Consider the following 18,998-nt stretch of genomic DNA (forward strand, 5'->3'; position numbering starts at 1 on the left):
AAATAATTGACATCACGGTAAGAAAGAATGCAGGAACGTTGCCTTATATATTTTCGATATGCGTGATGAAACAAAAAAATAAACTCAACAGCTCATTTACTCAAGCAGTCTCCCATGCAAGAACTAACCACGCCCGTTTGTACTTTACTTTAAACATTGGTCGATCAACTAACCACACAGCTGCATCTATTATTGGAAATTCAACCAAATTGCCGGCTATTTCAGATTTTTTTATTTTTCAAAAATGATATCGCTTTCACATGTACCTCCTATAACTGACCTTTGACCTCTTCATACTTTGAGTAACACTACGATAATTTAACACCAATTAACGAAACATTTATTCACATTTTCGAACTTTTAACTATTGGACTTGTTAATATGATATCACAGGTAACAATCCCGAATGAAACTACCAACTTTGCAATCGCTTTTTACAACTTTGTAAGCAGTTTCTTGTCGATTTTTCCGTTGGCTGTTGTGATAATCTGCTTATATATAAGACAGACATTATCGGAACATTTACTTAATGTTTTCGAAATTTAACTGCGGGGTTGCCATGAAAATGACTTACGTTAAATATATAAGCAACTCCGCCAACATTTCCTTTGTTTTTTCCAACTTTGCACGGTGTTTTCAAACATTTTGCCCTCACCTCATGGCAACATCTATAGACTGCTTTAAATTGGCTTTTATTGAATTTCTTGACTTTACAACTGCGCGTTTCTACATGCCAACAACTTAGGCCATATATACAAATACATCTACCAACTTTTCAATAACTTTGCACAACTTTGCAATCACTTTGAACAACTTTGCACGGAGTGGTAACAGCGTACACCCCACTACGTGCCGACAGATCAGCAACTTGTTCTTGTAATTAGAAGGAATTTGAAAACTTTCCATTAATTAAAACAGTTACAAAAATTCCACGATTTTCCACTACAAATGATCGACATCACAGTAAGAAAGAATGCAGGAACGTTTCCTTATATGTTTTTGATATGCGTGATGGAACAAAAAAAATAAACTCAACAGCTCATTTACTCAAGCAGTCTCCCATGCAAGAACTAACCACGCCCGTTTGTGCTTTACTTTAAACATTTGTCGATCACCTAACCACACAGCTGCATCGATTATTTGAAATTCAGCTGAATTGCCGGCTATTTCAGATTTTTTAATGTTTCAAAAACGATATCGCTTTCACAGGCACCTCCTATAATTGACCTATGACCTCTACATACTTTGATTAACACTACGATAATTTAACACCAATTAACGAAACATTTATTCACATTTTCGAACTTTTAACTATTGGACTTGTTAATATGATATCACAGGTAACAATCCCGAATGAAACTACCAACTTTGCAATCGCTTTTTACAACTTTGTAAGCAGTTTCTTGTCGATTTTTTGGTAGGCTGTGGTGATAATCTGCTTATATATAATAAGACATTCTCGGAACATTTACTTAATGTTTTCGAAATTTAACTGCGGGGTTGTCATGAAAATGACTTACGTTCAATATATAAGCAACTCCGCCAACATTTCCATCGTTTTTTTCCAACTTTGCACGGTGTTTTCAAACATTTTGCCCTCACCTCATGGCAACATCTATAGACTGCTTTCAATTGGCTTTTATTGCATTTTTCGACTTTACAACTGCGCGTTTCTATATGCCAACAACTTAGGTCATACATACAAATACATCTACTAACTTTTCAATAACTTTGCACAACTTTGCAATCACTTTGAACAATTTTGCACGGAGTGGTGACAGCGTAAATCCCACTACGTGCCGACAGCTCAGCAACTTGTTCTTGAAAATTAGAAGGAATTTGAAAACTTTCCATAAATTAAAACAGTTACAAAAATTCCACGATTTTCCACTATAAATGATCGACATCACAGTAAGAAAAATGCAGGAACGTTGCCTTATATATTTTCGATATGCGTGATGAAACAAAAAAAAATAAACTCAACAGGTCATTTACTCAGTCAGTCTCCTATGCAAGAACTAACCACGTCCGTTTGTGCTTTACTTTAAACATTTGTCGATCACCTAACCACACAGCTGCATCGATTATTTGAAATTAAGCTGAATTGCCGGCTATTTCAGATTTTTTAATGTTTTAAAAACGATATCGCTTTCACAGGTACCTCCTATAATTGACCTATGACATCTACATACTTTGATTAACACTACGATAATTTAACACCAATTAACGAAACATTTATTCACATTTTCGAGTTTTAACTATTGGACTTGTTAATATGATATCACAGGTAACAATCCCGAATGAAACTATCAACTTTGCAATCGCTTTTTACAACTTTGTAAGCAGTTTCTTGTCGATTTTCTGGTAGGCTGTGGTGATAATCTGCTTATATATAAGACATTCTAGGAACATTTACTTAATGTTTTCGAAATTTATCTGCGGAGTTGTCATGAAAATGACTTACGTTAAATATATAAACAACTCCGCCAACATTTCCATCGTTTTTTCCAACATTGCACGGTGTTTTCAAACATTTTGCCCTCACCTCATGGCAACATCTCCAGGCTGCTTTCAATTGGCTTTTATTAAATTTCTCTACTTTGCAACTGCGCGTTTCTATATGCCAACAACTTAGGTCATACATACAAATACATCTACAAACTTTGCAATAACTTTGCACAACTTTGCAATCACTTTGAACAACTTTGCACGGAGTGGTAACAGCGTAAATCCCACTACGTGCCGACAGATCAGCAACTTGTTCTTGAAATTAGAAGGAATATGAAAACTGTCCATTAATTAAAACAGTTACAATAATTACACGATTTCCCACTATAAATAATCGACATCACGGTAAGAAAGAATGCAGGAACGTTGCCTTATATATTTTCGATATGCGTGATGAAACAAAAAAATAAACTCAACAGCTCATTTACTCAAGCAGTCTCCCATGCAAGAACTAACCACGCCCGTTTGTACTTTACTTTAAACATTGGTCGATCAACTAACCACACAGCTGCATCGATTATTGGAAATTCAACCAAATTGCCGGCTATTTCAGATTTTTTTATTTTTCAAAAATGATATCGCTTTCACATGTACCTCCTATAACTGACCTTTGACCTCTTCATACTTTGAGTAACACTACGATAATTTAACACCAATTAACGAAACATTTATTCACATTTTCGAACTTTTAACTATTGGACTTGTTAATATGATATCACAGGTAACAATCCCGAATGAAACTACCAACTTTGCAATCGCTTTTTACAACTTTGTAAGCAGTTTCTTGTCGATTTTTTGGTAGGCTGTGGTGATAATCTGCTTATATATAAGACATTCTCGGAACATTTACTTAATGTTTTCGAAATTTAACTGCGGGGTTGTCATGAAAATGACTTACGTTAAATATATAAGCAACTCCGCCAACATTTCCATCGTTTTTTTCCAACTTTGCACGTTGTTTTCAAACATTTTGCCCTCACCTCATGGCAACATCTATAGACTGCTTTCAATTGGCTTTTATTGAATTTCTCGACTTTACAACTGCGCGTTTCAATATGCCAACAACTTAAGTCATATATACAAATACATCTACCAACTTTTCAATAACTTTGCACAACTTTGCAATCACTTTGAACAACTTTGCACGGAGTGGTAACAGCGTACATCCCACTACGTGCCGACAGCTCAGCATCTTGTTGTTGAAATCTAGAAGGAATTTAAAAACTTTGGATTAATTAAAACAGTTACAAAATGTCTACTATTTTCCACTATAAATGATCTACATCACAGTAAAAAGAATGCAGGAACGTTGCCTTATATATTTTCGATATGCGTGATGAAACAAACAAATAAACTCAACAGCTCATTTACTCAGGCAGTCTCCTATGCAAGAACTAACCACGCCCGTTTGTGCTTTACTTTAAACATTGGTCGATCACCTAACCTCACAGCTGCATCGATAATTTGAAATTCAGCTGAATTGCCTGCTATTTCAGATTTTTTAATGTTTCAAAAACGATATCGCTTTCACAGGTACCTCCTATAATTAACCTATGACCTCTACATACTTTGAGTAACACTACGATAATTTAACACCAATTAACGAAACATTTATTCCCATTTTCGAACTTTTAACTATTGGACTTGTTAATATGATATCACAGGTAACAATCCCGAAAGAAACTACCAACTTTGCAATCGCTTTTTACAACTTTGTAAGCAGTTTCTTGTCGATTTTTCCGTTGGCTGTTGTGATAATCTGCTTATATATAAGACAGACATTATCGGAACATTTACTTAATGTTTTCGAAATTTAACTGCGGGGTTGCCATGATAATGACTTACGTTAAATATATAAGCAACTCCGCCAACATTTCCTTTGTTTTTTCCAACTTTGCACGGTGTTTTCAAACATTTTGCCCTCACCTCATGGCAACATCTATAGACTGCTTTCAATTGGCTTTTATTGAGTTTTCTCGACTTTACAACTGCGCGTTTCTACATGCCAACAACTTAGGCCATATATACAAATACATCTACCAACCTTTCAATAACTTTGCACAACTTTGCAATCACTTTGAACAACTTTGCACGGAGTGGTAACAGCGAAAATCCCACTACGTGCCGACAAATCAGCAACTTGTTCTTGAAATTAGAAGGAATTTGAAAACTTTCCATTAATTAAAACAGTTACAAAAATTCCACGATTTTCCACTACAAATGATCGACATCACAGTAAGAAAGAATGCAGGAACGTTTCCTTATATGTTTTTGATATGCGTGATGGAACAAAAAAATAAACTCAACAGCTCATTTACTCAGGCAGTCACCCTTGCAAGAACTAACCACGCCTGTTTGTGCTTTACTTTAAAAACATTGGTCGATCACCTAATCACACAGCTGCATCGATTATTGGAAATTCAGCCGAATTGCCGGCTATTTCAGATTTTTTTATTTTTCAAAAATGATATCGCTTTCACATGTACCTCCTATAACTGACCTATGACCTCTTCATACTTTGAGTAACACTACGATAATTTAACACCAATTAACGAAACATTTATTCACATTTTCGAACTTTTAACTATTGGTCTTGTTAATATGATATCACAGGTAACAATCCCGAATGAAACTACCAACTTTGCAATCGCTTTTTACAACTTTGTAAGCAGTTTCTTGTCGATTTTTTGGTAGGCTGTGGTGATAATCTGCTTATATATAAGACATTCTCGGAACATTTACTTAATGTTTTCGAAATTTAACTGCGGGGTTGTCATGAAAATGACTTACGTTAAATATATAAGCAACTCCGCCAACATTTCCATCGTTTTTTTCCAACTTTGCACGGTGTTTTCAAACATTTTGCCCTCACCTCATGGCAACATCTATAGACTGCTTTCAATTGGCTTTTATTGAATTTCTCGACTTTACAACTGCGCGTTTCTATATGCCAACAACTTAAGTCATATATACAAATACATCTACCAACTTTTCAATAACTTTGCACAACTTTGCAATCACTTTGAACAACTTTGCACGGAGTGGTAACAGCGTACATCCCACTACGTGCCGACAGCTCAGCATCTTGTTCTTGAAATCTAGAAGGAATTTGAAAACTTTGTATTAATTAAAACAGTTACAAAATGTCTACTATTTTCCACTATAAATGATCTACATCACAGTAAAAAGAATGCAGGAACGTTGCCTTATATATTTTCGATATTCGTGATGGAACTAAAAAAATAAACTCAACAGCTCATTTACTCAAGCAGTCTCCCATGCAAGAACTAACCACGCCCGTTTGTACTTTACTTTAAACATTGGTCGATCACCTAACCACACAGCTGCATCGATTATTAGAAATTCAGCCGAATTGCCGGCTATTTCAGATTATTTTATGTTTCAAAAACGATATCGCTTTCACATGTACCTCCTATAACTGACCTATGACCTCTACATACTTTGAGTAACACTACGATAATTTAACACCAATTAATGAAACACTTATTCACATTTTCGAACTTTTAACTATTGGACTTGTTAATATGATATCACAGGTAACAATCCCGAATGAAACTACCAACTTTGCAATCGCTTTTTACAACTTTGTAAGCAGTTTCTTGTCGATTTTTCCGTTGGCTGTTGTGATAATCTGCTTATATATAAGACAGACATTATCGGAACATTTACTTAATGTTTTCGAAATTTAACTGCGGGGTTGCCATGAAAATGACTTACGTTAAATATATAAGCAACTCCGCCAACATTTCCTTTGTTTTTTCCAACTTTGCACGGTGTTTTCAAACATTTTGCCCTCACCTCATGGCAACATCTATAGACTGCTTTAAATTGGCTTTTATTGAATTTCTTGACTTTACAACTGCGCGTTTCTACATGCCAACAACTTAGGCCATATATACAAATACATCTACCAACTTTTCAATAACTTTGCACAACTTTGCAATCACTTTGAACAACTTTGCACGGAGTGGTAACAGCGTACATCCCACTACGTGCCGACAGATCAGCAACTTGTTCTTGAAATTAGAAGGAATTTGAAAACTGTCCATTAATTAAAACAGTTACAATAATTCCACGATTTCCCACTATAAATGATCGACATCACAGTAAGAAAGAATGCAGGAACGTTGCCTTATATATTTTCGATATGCGTGATGAAACAAAAAAATAAACTCAACAGCTCATTTACTCAGGCAGTCTCCTATGCAAGAACTAACCACGCCCGTTTGTGCTTTACTTTAAACATTGGTCGATCACCTAACCTCACAACTGCATCGATTATTTGAAATTCAGCTGAATTGCCTGCTATTTCAGATTTTTTAATGTTTCAAAAACGATATCGCTTTCACAGGTACCTCCTATAATTGACCTATGACCTCTACATACTTTGAGTAACACTACGATAATTTAACACCAATTAACGAAACATTTATTCCCATTTTCGAACTTTTAACTATTGGACTTGTTAATATGATATCACAGGTAACAATCCCGAATGAAACTACCAACTTTGCAATCGCTTTTTACAACTTTGTAAGCAGTTTCTTGTCGATTTTTCCGTTGGCTGTTGTGATAATCTGCTTATATATAAGACAGACATTATCGGAACATTTACTTAATGTTTTCGAAATTTAACTGCGGGGTTGCCATGATAATGACTTACGTTAAATATATAAGCAACTCCGCCAACATTTCCTTTGTTTTTTCCAACTTTGCACGGTGTTTTCAAACATTTTGCCCTCACCTCATGGCAACATCTATAGACTGCTTTCAATTGGCTTTTATTGAGTTTTCTCGACTTTACAACTGCGCGTTTCTACATGCCAACAACTTAGGCCATATATACAAATACATCTACCAACCTTTCAATAACTTTGCACAACTTTGCAATCACTTTGAACAACTTTGCACGGAGTGGTAACAGCGTAAATCCCACTACGCGCCGACAGATCAGCAACTTGTTCTTGAAATTAGAAGGAATTTGAAAACTTTCCATTAATTAAAACAGTTACAAAAATTCCACGATTTTCCACTACAAATGATCGACATCACAGTAAGAAAGAATGCAGGAACGTTTCCTTATATGTTTTTGATATGCGTGATGGAACAAAAAAAATAAACTCAACAGCTCATTTACTCAATCAGTCTCCCTTGCAAGAACTAACCACGCCTGTTTGTGCTTTACTTTAAAAACATTGGTCGATCACCTAATCACACAGCTGCATCGATTATTGGAAATTCAGCCGAATTGCCGACTATTTCAGATTTTTTTATGTTTCAAAAATGATATCGCTTTCACATGTAGCTCCTATAACTGACCTATGACCTCTACATACTTTGAGTAACACTACGATAATTTAACACCAATTAACGAAACATTTATTCACATTTTCGAACTTTTAACTATTGGACTTGTTAATATGATATCACAGGTAACAATCCCGAATGAAACTACCAACTTTGCAATCGCTTTTTACAACTTTGTAAGCAGTTTCTTGTCGATTTTTTGGTAGGCTGTGGTGATAATCTGCTTATATATAAGACATTCTCGGAACATTTACTTAATGTTTTCGAAATTTAACTGCGGGGTTGTCATGAAAATGACTTACGTTAAATATATAAGCAACTCCGCCAACATTTCCATCGTTTTTTTCCAACTTTGCACGGTGTTTTCAAACATTTTGCCCTCACCTCATGGCAACATCTATAGACTGCTTTCAATTGGCTTTTATTGAATTTCTCGACTTTACAACTGCGCGTTTCTATATGCCAACAACTTAAGTCATATATACAAATACATCTACCAACTTTTCAATAACTTTGCACAACTTTGCAATCACTTTGAACAACTTTGCACGGAGTGGTAACAGCGTACATCCCACTACGTGCCGACAGCTCAGCATCTTGTTCTTGAAATCTAGAAGGAATTTGAAAACTTTGTATTAATTAAAACAGTTACAAAATGTCTACTATTTTCCACTATAAATGATCTACATCACAGTAAAAAGAATGCAGGAACGTTGCCTTATATATTTTCGATATTCGTGATGGAACTAAAAAATAAACTCAACAGCTCATTTACTCAAGCAGTCTCCCATGCAAGAACTAACCACGCCCGTTTGTACTTTACTTTAAACATTGGTCGATCACCTAACCACACAGCTGCATCGATTATTAGAAATTCAGCCGAATTGCCGGCTATTTAAGATTTTTTAATGTTTCAAAAACGATATCGCTTTCACAGATACCTCCTATAATTGACCTATGACCTTTACATACTTTGAGTAACACTACGATAATTTAACACCAATTAACGAAACATTTATTCATATTTTCGAACTTTTAACTATTGGACTTGTTAATATGATATCACAGGTAACAATCCCGAATGAAACTACCAACTTTGCAATCGCTTTTTACAACTTTGTAAGCAGTTTCGTGTCGATTTTTCCGTTGGCTGTTGTGATAATCTGCTTATATATAAGACATTCTAGGAACATTTACTTAATGTTTTCGAAATTTAACTGCGGGGTTGTCATTAAAATGACTTACGTTAAATATATAAGCAACTCCGCCAAAATTTCCTTCGCTTATTCCAACATTGCAATGTGTTTTCTAACATTTTACCTGCAGCTCATGGGAACAACTATAGACTGCTTTCAATTGGCTTTTATTGCATTTTTCGACTTTACAACTGCGCGTTTCTATATGCCAACAACTTAGGTCATACATACAAATACATCTACTAACTTTTCAATAACTTTGCACAACTTTGCAATCACTTTGAACAATTTTGCACGGAGTGGTGACAGCGTAAATCCCACTACGTGCCGACAGCTCAGCAACTTGTTCTTGAAAATTAGAAGGAATTTGAAAACTTTCCATAAATTAAAACAGTTACAAAAATTCCACGATTTTCCACTATAAATGATCGACATCACAGTAAGAAAAATGCAGGAACGTTGCCTTATATATTTTCGATATGCGTGATGAAACAAAAAAAAAATAAACTCAACAGGTCATTTACTCAGTCAGTCTCCTATGCAAGAACTAACCACGTCCGTTTGTGCTTTACTTTAAACATTTGTCGATCACCTAACCACACAGCTGCATCGATTATTTGAAATTAAGCTGAATTGCCGGCTATTTCAGATTTTTTAATGTTTCAAAAACGATATCGCTTTCACAGGTACCTCCTATAATTGACCTATGACCTCTACATACTTTGATTAACACTACGATAATTTAACACCAATTAACGAAACATTTATTCACATTTTCGAGTTTTAACTATTGGACTTGTTAATATGATATCACAGGTAACAATCCCGAATGAAACTATCAACTTTGCAATCGCTTTTTACAACTTTGTAAGCAGTTTCTTGTCGATTTTCTGGTAGGCTGTGGTGATAATCTGCTTATATATAAGACATTCTCGGAACATTTACTTAATGTTTTCGAAATTTAACTGCGGAGTTGTCATGAAAATGACTTACGTTAAATATATAAACAACTCCGCCAACATTTCCATCGTTTTTTCCAACATTGCACGGTGTTTTCAAACATTTTGCCCTCACCTCATGACAACATCTCCAGGCTGATTTCAATTGGCTTTTATTAAATTTCTCTACTTTGCAACTGCGCGTTTCTATATGCCAACAACTTAGGTCATACATACAAATACATCTACAAACTTTGCAATAACTTTGCACAACTTTGCAATCACTTTGAACAACTTTGCACGGAGTGGTAACAGCGTAAATCCCACTACGTGCCGACAGATCAGCAACTTGTTCTTGAAATTAGAAGGAATATGAAAACTGTCCATTAATTAAAACAGTTACAATAATTCCACGATTTCCCACTATAAATAATCGACATCACGGTAAGAAAGAATGCAGGAACGTTGCCTTATATATTTTCGATATGCGTGATGAAACAAAAAAATAAACTCAACAGCTCATTTACTCAGGCAGTCACCCTTGCAAGAACTAACCACGCCTGTTTGTGCTTTACTTTAAAAACATTGGTCGATCACCTAATCACACAGCTGCATCGATTATTGGAAATTCAGCCGAATTGCCGGCTATTTCAGATTTTTTTATTTTTCAAAAATGATATCGCTTTCACATGTACCTCCTATAACTGACCTATGACCTCTTCATACTTTGAGTAACACTACGATAATTTAACACCAATTAACGAAACATTTATTCACATTTTCGAACTTTTAACTATTGGACTTGTTAATATGATATCACAGGTAACAATCCCGAATGAAACTACCAACTTTGCAATCGCTTTTTACAACTTTGTAAGCAGTTTCTTGTCGATTTTTTGGTAGGCTGTGGTGATAATCTGCTTATATATAAGACAGACATTATCGGAACATTTACTTAATGTTTTCGAAATTTAACTGCGGGGTTGCCATGAAAATGACTTACGCTAAATATATAAGCAACTCCGCCAACATTTCCTTTGTTTTTTCCAACTTTGCACGGTGTTTTCAAACATTTTGCCCTCACCTCATGGCAACATCTATAGACTGCTTTAAATTGGCTTTTATTGAATTTCTTGACTTTACAACTGCGCGTTTCTACATGCCAACAACTTAGGCCATATATACAAATACATCTACCAACTTTTCAATAACTTTGCACAACTTTGCAATCACTTTGAACAACTTTGCACGGAGTGGTAACAGCGTAAATCCCACTACGTGCCGACAGATCAGCAACTTGTTCTTGAAATCTAGAAGGAATTTGAAAACTGTCCATTAATTAAAACAGTTACAATAATTCCACGATTTCCCACTATAAATGATCGACATCACAGTAAGAAAGAATGCAGGAACGTTGCCTTATATATTTTCGATATGCGTGATGAAACAAAAAAATAAACTCAACAGCTCATTTACTCAGGCAGTCTCCTATGCAAGAACTAACCACGCCCGTTTGTGCTTTACTTTAAACATTGGTCGATCACCTAACCTCACAGCTGCATCGATTATTTGAAATTCAGCTGAATTGCCTGCTATTTCAGATTTTTTAATGTTTCAAAAACGATATCGCTTTCACAGGTACCTCCTATAATTGACCTATGACCTCTACATACTTTGAGTAACACTACGATAATTTAACACCAATTAACGAAACATTTATTCCCATTTTCGAAATTTTAACTATTGGACTTGTTAATATGATATCACAGGTAACAATCCCGAATGAAACTACCAACTTTGCAATCGCTTTTTACAACTTTGTAAGCAGTTTCTTGTCGATTTTTCCGTTGGCTGTTGTGATAATCTGCTTATATATAAGACAGACATTATCGGAACATTTACTTAATGTTTTCGAAATTTAACTGCGGGGTTGCCATGATAATGACTTACGTTAAATATATAAGCAACTCCGCCAACATTTCCATCGTTTTTTTCCAACTTTGCACGGTGTTTTCAAACATTTTGCCCTCACCTCATGGCAACATCTATAGACTGCTTTCAATTGGCTTTTATTGAATTTCTCGACTTTACAACTGCGCGTTTCTATATGCCAACAACTTAAGTCATATATACAAATACATCTACCAACTTTTCAATAACTTTGCACAACTTTGCAATCACTTTGAACAACTTTGCACGGAGTGGTAACAGCGTACATCCCACTACGTGCCGACAGCTCAGCATCTTGTTCTTGAAATCTAGAAGGAATTTGAAAACTTTGTATTAATTAAAACAGTTACAAAATGTCTACTATTTTCCACTATAAATGATCTACATCACAGTAAAAAGAATGCAGGAACGTTGCCTTATATATTTTCGATATTCGTGATGGAACTAAAAAAATAAACTCAACAGCTCATTTACTCAAGCAGTCTCCCATGCAAGAACTAACCACGCCCGTTTGTACTTTACTTTAAACATTGGTCGATCACCTAACCACACAGCTGCATCGATTATTAGAAAATCAGCCGAATTGCCGGCTATTTAAGATTTTTTAATGTTTCAAAAACGATATCGCTTTCACAGATACCTCCTATAATTGACCTATGACCTCTACATACTTTGAGTAACACTACGATAATTTAACACCAATTAACGAAACATTTATTCATATTTTCGAACTTTTAACTATTGGACTTGTTAATATGATATCACAGGTAACAATCCCGAATGAAACTACCAACTTTGCAATCGCTTTTTACAACTTTGTAAGCAGTTTCTTGTCGATTTTCTGGTAGGCTGTGGTGATAATCTGCTTATATATAAGACATTCTCGGAACATTTACTTAATGTTTTCGAAATTTAACTGCGGAGTTGTCATGAAAATGACTTACGTTAAATATATAAACAACTCCGCCAACATTTCCATCGTTTTTTCCAACATTGCACGGTGTTTTCAAACATTTTGCCCTCACCTCATGGCAACATCTCCAGGCTGCTTTCAATTGGCTTTTATTAAATTTCTCTACTTTGCAACTGCGCGTTTCTATATGCCAACAACTTAGGTCATACATACAAATACATCTACAAACTTTGCAATAACTTTGCACAACTTTGCAATCACTTTGAACAACTTTGCACGGAGTGGTAACAGCGTAAATCCCACTACGTGCCGACAGATCAGCAACTTGTTCTTGAAATTAGAAGGAATATGAAAACTGTCCATTAATTAAAACAGTTACAATAATTCCACGATTTCCCACTATAAATAATCGACATCACGGTAAGAAAGAATGCAGGAACGTTGCCTTATATATTTTCGATATGCGTGATGAAACAAAAAAATAAACTCAACAGCTCATTTACTCAGGCAGTCACCCTTGCAAGAACTAACCACGCCTGTTTGTGCTTTACTTTAAAAACATTGGTCAATCACCTAATCACACAGCTGCATCGATTATTGGAAATTCAGCCGAATTGGCGGCTATTTCAGATTTTTTTATTTTTCAAAAATGATATCGCTTTCACATGTACCTCCTATAACTGACCTATGACCTCTTCATACTTTGAGTAACACTACGATAATTTAACACCAATTAACGAAACATTTATTCACATTTTCGAACTTTTAACTATTGGACTTGTTAATATGATATCACAGGTAACAATCCCGAATGAAACTACCAACTTTGTAATCGCTTTTTACAACTTTGTAAGCAGTTTCTTGTCGATTTTTTGGTAGGCTGTGGTGATAATCTGCTTATATATAAGACATTCTCGGAACATTTACTTAATGTTTTCGAAATTCAACTGCGGGGTTGTCATGAAAATGACTTACGTTAAATATATAAGCAACTCCGCCAACATTTCCATCGTTTTTTTCCAACTTTGCACGGTGTTTTCAAACATTTTGCCCTCACCTCATGGCAACATCTATAGACTGCTTTCAATTGGCTTTTATTGAATTTCTCGACTTTACAACTGCGCGTTTCTATATGCCAACAACTTAAGTCATATATACAAATACATCTACCAAATTTTCAATAACTTTGCACAACTTTGCAATCACTTTGAACAACTTTGCACGGAGTGGTAACAGCGTACATCCCACTACGTGCCGACAGCTCAGCATCTTGTTCTTGAAATCTAGAAGGAATTTGAAAACTTTGTATTAATTAAAACAGTTACAAAATGTCTACTATTTTCCACTATAAATGATCTACATCACAGTAAAAAGAATGCAGGAACGTTGCCTTATATATTTACGATATTCGTGATGGAACTAAAAAAATAAACTCAACAGCTCATTTACTCAAGCAGTCTCCCATGCAAGAACTAACCACGCCCGTTTGTACTTTACTTTAAACATTGGTCGATCACCTAACCACACAGCTGCATCGATTATTAGAAATTCAGCCGAATTGCCGGCTATTTCAGATTTTTTTATGTTTCAAAAACGATATCGCTTTCACATGTACCTCCTATAACTGACCTATGACCTCTACATACTTTGAGTAACACTACGATAATTTAACACCAATTAATGAAACACTTATTCACATTTTCGAACTTTTAACTATTGGACTTGTTAATATGATATCACAGGTAACAATCCCGAATGAAACTACCAACTTTGCAATCGCTTTTTACAACTTTGTAAGCAGTTTCTTGTCGATTTTTCCGTTGGCTGTTGTGATAATCTGCTTATATATAAGACAGACATTATCGGAACATTTACTTAATGTTTTCGAAATTTAACTGCGGGGTTGCCATGATAATGACTTACGCTAAATATATAAGTAACTCCGCCAACATTTCCTTTGTTTTTTCCAACTTTGCACGGTGTTTTCAAACATTTTGCCCTCACCTCATGGCAACATCTATATACTGCTTTAAATTGGCTTTTATTGAATTTCTTGACTTTACAACTGCGCGTTTCTACATGCCAACAACTTAGGCCATATATACAAATACATCTACCAACTTTTCAATAACTTTGCACAACTTTGCAATCACTTTGAACAACTTTGCACGGAGTGGTAACAGCGTACATCCCACTACGTGCCGACAGATCAGCAACTTGTTCTTGAAATCTAGAAGGAATTTGAAAACTGTCCATTAATTAAAACAGTTACAAAAATTCCACGATTTTCCACTACAAATGATCGACATCACAGTAAGAAAGAATGCAGGAACGTTTCCTTATATGTTTTTGATATGCGTGATGGAACAAAAAAATAAACTCAACAGCTCATTTACTCAATCAGTCTCCCTTGCAAGAACTAACCACGCCTGTTTGTGCTTTACTTTAAAAACATTGGTCGATCACCTAATCACACAGCTGCATCGATTATTTGAAATTCAGCTGAATTGCCTGCTATTTCAGATTTTTTAATGTTTCAAAAACGATATCGCTTTCACAGGTACCTCCTATAATTGACCTATGACCTCTACATACTTTGAGTAACACTACGATAATTTAACACCAATTAACGAAACATTTATTCCCATTTTCGAACTTTTAACTATTGGACTTGTTAATATGATATCACAGGTAACAATCCCGAATGAAACTACCAACTTTGCAATCGCTTTTTACAACTTTGTAAGCAGTTTCTTGTCGATTTTTCCGTTGGCTGTTGTGATAATCTGCTTATATATAAGACAGACATTATCGGAACATTTACTTAATGTTTTCGAAATTTAACTGCGGGGTTGCCATGATAATGACTTACGTTAAATATATAAGCAACTCCGCCAACATTTCCTTTGTTTTTTCCAACTTTGCACGGTGTTTTCAAACATTTTGCCCTCACCTCATGGCAACATCTATAGACTGCTTTCAATTGGCTTTTATTGAGTTTTCTCGACTTTACAACTGCGCGTTTCTACATGCCAACAACTTAGGCCATACATACAAATACATCTACCAACCTTTCAATAACTTTGCACAACTTTGCAATCACTTTGAACAACTTTGCACGGAGTGGTAACAGCGTAAATCCCACTACGTGCCGACAGATCAGCAACTTGTTCTTGAAATTAGAAGGAATTTGAAAACTTTCCATTAATTAAAACAGTTACAAAAATTCCACGATTTTCCACTACAAATGATCGACATCACAGTAAGAAAGAATGCAGGAATGTTTCCTTATATGTTTTTGATATGCGTGATGGAACAAAAAAAATAAACTCAACAGCTCATTTACTCAATCAGTCTCCCTTGCAAGAACTAACCACGCCTGTTTGTGCTTTACTTTAAAAACATTGGTCGATCACCTAATCACACAGCTGCATCGATTATTGGAAATTCAGCCGAATTGCCGACTATTTCAGATTTTTTTATGTTTCAAAAATGATATCGCTTTCACATGTAGCTCCTATAACTGACCTATGACCTCTTCATACTTTGAGTAACACTACGATAATTTAACACCAATTAACGAAACATTTATTCACATTTTCGAACTTTTAACTATTGGACTTGTTAATATGATATCACAGGTAACAATCCCGAATGAAACTACCAACTTTGCAATCGCTTTTTACAACTTTGTAAGCAGTTTCTTGTCGATTTTTTGGTAGGCTGTGGTGATAATCTGCTTATATATAAGACATTCTCGGAACATTTACTTAATGTTTTCGAAATTTAACTGCGGGGTTGTCATGAAAATGACTTACGTTAAATATATAAGCAACTCCGCCAACATTTCCATCGTTTTTTTCCAACTTTGCACGGTGTTTTCAAACATTTTGCCCTCACCTCATGGCAACATCTATAGACTGCTTTCAATTGGCTTTTATTGAATTTCTCGACTTTACAACTGCGCGTTTCTATATGCCAACAACTTAAGTCATATATACAAATACATCTACCAACTTTTCAATAACTTTGCACAACTTTGCAATCACTTTGAACAACTTTGCACGGAGTGGTAACAGCGTACATCCCACTACGTGCCGACAGCTCAGCATCTTGTTCTTGAAATCTAGAAGGAATTTGAAAACTTTGTATTAATTAAAACAGTTACAAAATGTCTACTATTTTCCACTATAAATGATCTACATCACAGTAAAAAGAATGCAGGAACGTTGCCTTATATATTTTCGATATTCGTGATGGAACTAAAAAAATAAACTCAACAGCTCATTTACTCAAGCAGTCTCCCATGCAAGAACTAACCACGCCCGTTTGTACTTTACTTTAAACATTGGTCGATCACCTAACCACACAGCTGCATCGATTATTAGAAATTCAGCCGAATTGCCGGCTATTTCAGATTTTGTTTTGTTTCAAAAACGATATCGCTTTCACAGGTACCTCCTATAATTGACCTATGACCTCTACATACTTTGAGTAACACTACGATAATTTAACACCAATTAACGAAACATTTATTCCCATTTTCGAACTTTTAACTATTGGACTTGTTAATATGATATCACAGGTAACAATCCCGAATGAAACTACCAACTTTGCAATCGCTTTTTACAACTTTGTAAGCAGTTTCTTGTCGATTTTTTGGTAGGCTGTGGTGATAATCTGCTTATATATAAGACATTCTCGGAACATTTACTTAATGTTTTCGAAATTTAACTGCGGGGTTGTCATGAAAATGACTTACGTTAAATATATAAGCAACTCCGCCAACATTTCCATCGTTTTTTTCCAACTTTGCACGGTGTTTTCAAACATTTTGCCCTCACCTCATGGCAACATCTATAGACTGCTTTCAGTTGGCTTTTATTGAATTTCTCGACTTTACAACTGCGCGTTTCTATATGCCAACAACTTAAGTCATATATACAAATACATCTACCAACTTTTCAATAACTTTGCACAACTTTGCAATCACTTTGAACAACTTTGCACGGAGTGGTAACAGCGTACATCCCACTACGTGCCGACAGCTCAGCATCTTGTTCTTGAAATCTAGAAGGAATTTGAAAACTTTGTATTAATTAAAACAGTTACAAAATGTCTACTATTTTCCACTATAAATGATCTACATCACAGTAAAAAGAATGCAGGAACGTTGCCTTATATATTTTCGATATTCGTGATGGAACTAAAAAAATAAACTCAACAGCTCATTTACTCAAGCAGTTTCCCATGCAAGAACTAACCACGCCCGTTTGTACTTTACTTTAAACATTGGTCGATCACCTAACCACACAGCTGCATCGATTATTAGAAATTCAGCCGAATTGCCGGCTATTTCAGATTTTTTTTTGTTTCAAAAACGATATCGCTTTCACATGTACCTCCTATAACTGACCTATGACCTCTACATACTTTGAGTAACACTACGATAATTTAACACCAATTAATGAAACACTTATTCACATTTTCGAACTTTTAACTATTGGACTTGTTAATATGATATCACAGGTAACAATCCCGAATGAAACTACCAACTTTGCAATCGATTTTTACAACTTTGTAAGCAGTTTCTTGTCGATTTTTTGTAGGCTGTGGTGATAATCTGCTTATATATAAGACATTCTCGGAACATTGTCTTAATGTTTTCGAAATTTAACTGCGGGGTTGTCATGAAAATGACTTACGTTAAATATATAAGTAACTCCGCCAACATTTCCATCGTTTTTTTTCCAACTTTGCACGGTGTTTTCAAACATTTTGCCCTCACCTCATGGCAACATCTATAGACTGCTTTAAATTGGCTTTTATTGAATTTCTCGACTTTACAACTGCGCGTTTCTATATGCCAACAACTTAAATCATATATACAAATACATCTACCAACTTTTCAATAACTTTGCACAACTTTGCAATCACTTTGAACAACTTTGCACGGAGTGGTAACAGCGTAAATCCCACTACGTGCCGACAGATCAGCAACTTGTTCTTGAAATTAGAAGGAATTTGAAAACTGTCCATTAATTAAAACAGTTACAATAATTCCACGATTTCCCACTACAAATGATCGACATCACAGTAAGAAAGAATGCAGGAACGTTGCCTTATATATTTTCGATATGCGTGATGAAACAAAAAAATAAACTC

Source organism: Saccoglossus kowalevskii, chromosome 7 (assembly GCF_978046115.1).
Source record: "Saccoglossus kowalevskii chromosome 7, keSacKowa6.1, whole genome shotgun sequence".
Classification (NCBI taxonomy): Eukaryota; Metazoa; Hemichordata; class Enteropneusta; family Harrimaniidae; genus Saccoglossus; species Saccoglossus kowalevskii.